The sequence below is a fragment of the Lycium barbarum genome, chromosome 10, assembly GCF_019175385.1.
Source record: "Lycium barbarum isolate Lr01 chromosome 10, ASM1917538v2, whole genome shotgun sequence".
Lineage (NCBI taxonomy): Eukaryota > Viridiplantae > Streptophyta > Magnoliopsida > Solanales > Solanaceae > Lycium > Lycium barbarum.
In genome coordinates, this window is record NC_083346.1 from 8,452,057 (window position 1) to 8,456,914 (window position 4,858).

Below are 4,858 nucleotides of genomic sequence, written 5' to 3' on the forward strand. Positions count from 1 at the left end.
ACCAACAAGGTGAGCGTTCAGGTAGCCAACCAACTGAGCTACTAAATCCCTACTTGCTTGGCGTTTTTAGTATGGGGTCCACTTTTTTTTTTTTAAGAGTGACTGACGACGAAGCATGGGTAAACCGATGCTTCTATATAGTAGAAAAATAGAAATATAATAAAGTATTTCTATCTACTTTTTAGAAGAGTTGGTAATATAAAGTATAAAATGTCATTTTTTGCCCTTAAATAAAGAAGTGGGTGGGACCACAAACGATTTTTTTTCCCTTAAATAAAAAAGTGGGACCAAAGGACGGACGGCGATCTTGCTTATAAACCGGCTCTTCTATATAGTAGTAAAGTAATATATATATATATATTATGTTCAAAACACGATTAGTATAACATTGTAGTTTGTGCTCCGTATCCAAAACTTTATTATATTAGTGTTTGCTACGAATACAAAGTTGGCAAAAATTTATTAATACTTTTTAAAAGAGAAGACTTATTTAAAAGGAAACTATTTTCCTCTTTTTGAGATAAAACAATAGCAATATTTAAGCATCAGTTGATACTTTGAATTTTAATTCGATTAATTTAAAGGTGTAAAATATTCTATTATTAATGTATGTAGATTGAGCCTAAACAATACATATTATTTTTTATCAAATTTTGATTTGGATAATTCTAATTCAAATTATTATATTAATTTTACATGTTTAAAATGAAACAAACTAGAAATTTGATTTTCTATTTAAATGAAGAACTACTTTTTTTTTTAATTTTTGATAAATATTTTTGGTTTAGCTCATTTTACTTGTCATGTTGTCTTTTGCACGACTTTTTAAGAAAATGTCAATTAGAATTATAATTTCACTAATTTACCTTATTAATTATTTGATCTCTATTTAATATTATTTTTTATTTTATGACATTAATCTCTTTTCACATTTATTAGAGTAAGGAAAAAAATAAAAAATAAAATTAAATTCTATCTTATTTTAAAATATAAGTATTTTAAGTATATTTATTTTAGTAAACATAACAAATAAATAACATGGCAGAATAGCAAATACAACAGTTTAATATCTAGATTACATCTGAGGTAATATAAAAAAAAAATTGTATAGTTTGGCTACTTAACCTTTTGAAGAAAAGCAATAATATGAGGTCCATGTTTTTTGCTGTACAATAATTTCATTTGCTCGCACTAAACGGGTTGATACGCATGTGACAATGAATCCATCATTATTGATTTAATGAGATACTTTGAAAATTACATGAATATTGCTTGATTTTTTAATATGGGATGCACTTTTTGTTTTGACATTTTTTGTTTTTTTTAATATGTGATTCACTTTTTTTTTTATATTGCTTGATTTTGTTAATATGAGGTCCACTTTTTTTTTATGAGTTTGGAGATGGTGAACTCCACTTTTTTTAAAAAAAATATTGATTGGTGTTTAGTATGGAGCCCACGCATTATTTTTTTAATGGAGGACGGACGAACGAACGAAGCATGGGTTACCCATGGGTCTAAACCCATGCTTCTATATAGTTAAAAAAATGTTGCCGCAAGTAGATGCAAACACATTGAGCTTCGACTTAGCTTATAGTATTGTACTACGGTCATAATTATGCTCTTTGCAAACCAAACTACACTTGCATTTGAAGTTGCCTACTGTAGTTTGCATTTCTGAAAGCCCTAGGATTAAGCCTCTTGGATGTTCTGTTCATTTACGCTTACGAAGCTTGTGATGGAATATGCAGGAAACACTGGTTCATGTGTTAATGAAGGTGCTGCGTGGGAAGTAACATTTGCTGAAGAAGACTCTCATGTTGCTTATACATGTATTTTAGCTCATTTGGATTGTACATTTCGTAACTGCCTGAATTTCTTCGATATATCAGGGTTCTAATTCGTATTGCTGAAGTGTTGCAATAAGCTACTTTATAGACTATAAGTAGCTCATTTTGGTGATCGAATTCTAATCACAATTCAATACGTTGGATGAAATATAGTCAATTTGGAGATTTTTTTTAACGGAAAAGGGCCAAATATACCCCTGTACTATCGAAAAAGGGCCAAATATACTCTTCGTTATATTTTGGGTCTAAATATACCCCTGACGTTATACTTTGGGTTTAAAGTTGTCTAAGATGGACATTCAATCTTACGTGGCACTAACATTTTATGTACTGCCAATAGTTTGACATGTTAACTTCCATGTGCTTTGTTTTCAAAATTCTCCTTAACATTCTCTCTGAGGCTTGACATTGAACCTGATATTGTTCCTAAAAATAAAAATAGCAGCTATGGCCAACGCGCAGAGAATTTTAAAAAAAGGAATATGGCTAATAAATTAGAGAAGATAAATAACAATACTGATATATGAAGGCTCCTTCTCGCACTTCTGCACTGTGCTATCTCCTTCAAAAGCTAATAAGTCTCTTACAAGCTCATCTCCTTTATTACAAGCACATCTCCTTTAGAGCAGGATTAATCCTTTTATAATTCTTGCAAAAGTAAAAACGTAGAGGAGATTAGAGTAATTGAGTTGTACTTTTCAAAAATAGAAATAGAACTTTTAAACACTAAACCGACAAAAATATTTGCACAAAATGAAATGAAAGATTTACCATGAGAGAGAATGGATGTAACGAACACTACTCCGTACAGCAACACACTTCAAGTTCTCAAGTGGACTTACACAAAAAAAAAGCACAAAAGAAAGGATCTTTCTTCCAGCATTTAGATCACGAATCAAGTATGTAATGGAAGTTCAACTATTCTACCACGTCATTTTTCTTACCCACTACATATCAAATAAAACATGTTTCTTTTATCGGAAGAACTATTTAAAGTTACTGCAGAAGCAAATGCAATTTCTCAGCTTCCATACTCGAACACTTAGTAAACTTGAGTTTCACAAGGAATACACCCACATATAAAAATCACGAGAGACACACACATATAGCATGAGAATTGGAAAACCGGAATATAGAGATATTACCTGGAATAAGGTGATTCGGACAACCGCCATAGCCTTGGTTTCCTTTTCTAAAATCCGAATTCATTAGCATCTGAGTAAGAAAGAGGCGGAAGAGTCATTGGCCAAAGCAGAAATACCAAGTATATGAAGAATATTAAAATCCAATTAGCAGGACATATCTATACACACCTTTATCGTACACCAACAACATATCCTGCAAAAATCAAGAAACAGGACCTCTGAAATTTAAGAATTTGATGAATTCCTAAACACATGACTAATGAACTAAGAAATAATTAAGAAGAGGAAAAAATTATTTCAAATGAAGGAAAATTCAGGGCATGTAAGACCGAACGGAGAAGAAAACCAGCGGTGGAAAGTTGGCTCTTCAATTGAGGGGGAAGAGGAAGGTGGCGGTAGGAGTAAAAGCCACGTAGCTAATTAGTAATGCTCCACTAAGACAAAATGACTAAATTACCCTTGATTTGAAATTTGTTGCCACTTAAGCTGACATGTTGAAACCCCCTTTATATAATACTAGACGACCTATGCCCCTGCGCACGGACCCAATATTTTAGATTATAGTGTATTTATGTATATGTAATTATTTTTGAATAGTAATAATAATATATATATATATATATCATGTTCAAAATACGATTAATATAATATTGTAATTTGTGCTCCGTATCTAAAATTTTATTATATTAATGTTGGCTATGAACACAAATGGGCAAATTTATTGATATTTTTTAAAAGAGAAGACTTGTTTAAAAGGAAACTATTTTCTTCTCTTTGAGATAAAACAATAGCAATATTTAAGCATCAGTTGATACTTTCAATTTTAATTCGATTAATTTACAAGTGTAAAATACTTATTATTTTTTATCAAATTTTTATTTGGACAATTTTAATTCAAATTATTAAATTAATTTTACATGTTTAAAACGAAACAAAGTAGAAATTAATTTTTTTAAAATGAAGAAATACTATTTTTTAATTTTTGGTAAATATTCTCGGTTTAACTCATTTTACTTGTCATGTTGTTTTTTGCATGGTTTTTTAAGAAAACGTCGATTAGAATTATAATTTGACTAATTTACCTTATTCATTATTTGATCTCCATTTGATAATTTTTTTTAACCACATTAATTTCTTTTCACATTTATTAAAGTAAGAATAAAAATTAAAAAAGTAATTAAATTCTATCTTATTTTAAAATATAAATATTTTAAGTATATTTATTTTAGTAAACATAACAAATAAATGACATGGCAGAATAGCAAATACAATAGTTTAATAGCTAGATTAGATCTCAGGCTAATATAAAAAAAATTGTATGGTTTGACTACTTAACCTTTTGAAGAAAAACAATTTCATGGATTGACACGCATGCGGATATTTTTTTTAATACGGGGTTCACTGTTTTTTTTTTATACTGCTTGATTTTGATAATATGGGGTCCACTTTTTTTTCCCATGAGTTTGGAGATGGTGAGTTCCATTTTTTTCTTCCTTTTTTTTTTATTGTTCGGTGTTATTTAGTATGGGGCCCACCCCCCTTTTTTTAAGGGACAACGGACGAAAACCCATGCTTTATATAGTTTCTTTTTTTATTTTTTTATATTGCTTGGTGTTATTTAGTATGGGGCCCACTCTTTTGGACATTATTAGTTTGCACTATTTTTATACATATATATATATATATATATATACATTATGTTCAAAACACGATTAATATAACATTATAGTTCATGCTCCGTATCTAAAACTTTATTATATTAGTGTTTGCTATGAATACAAAGTCTGCACTTTCTTTTTGACATTTTTTTTTAATATGGGATTCACTTTTTTTTATATTGCTTGATTTTGTCAATATGGGATA

The 4,858-nt window shown here is 29.4% G+C and overlaps 1 long non-coding RNA gene across 1 annotated transcript; it reads right to left on the reverse strand.

Moving 5' to 3' along the window:
- Positions 1-1,091: 1,091 nt before the first annotated feature.
- On the reverse strand, positions 1,092-3,463 carry LOC132614676 (uncharacterized). The gene is made up of 3 exons (XR_009572400.1): positions 3,164-3,463; positions 2,996-3,065; positions 1,092-2,498 (listed from the first exon to the last, which is right to left on the reverse strand). It is a non-coding gene; the product is annotated as an uncharacterized LOC132614676 (long non-coding RNA).
- Between the last annotated feature and the right edge of the window lie 1,395 nt (positions 3,464-4,858).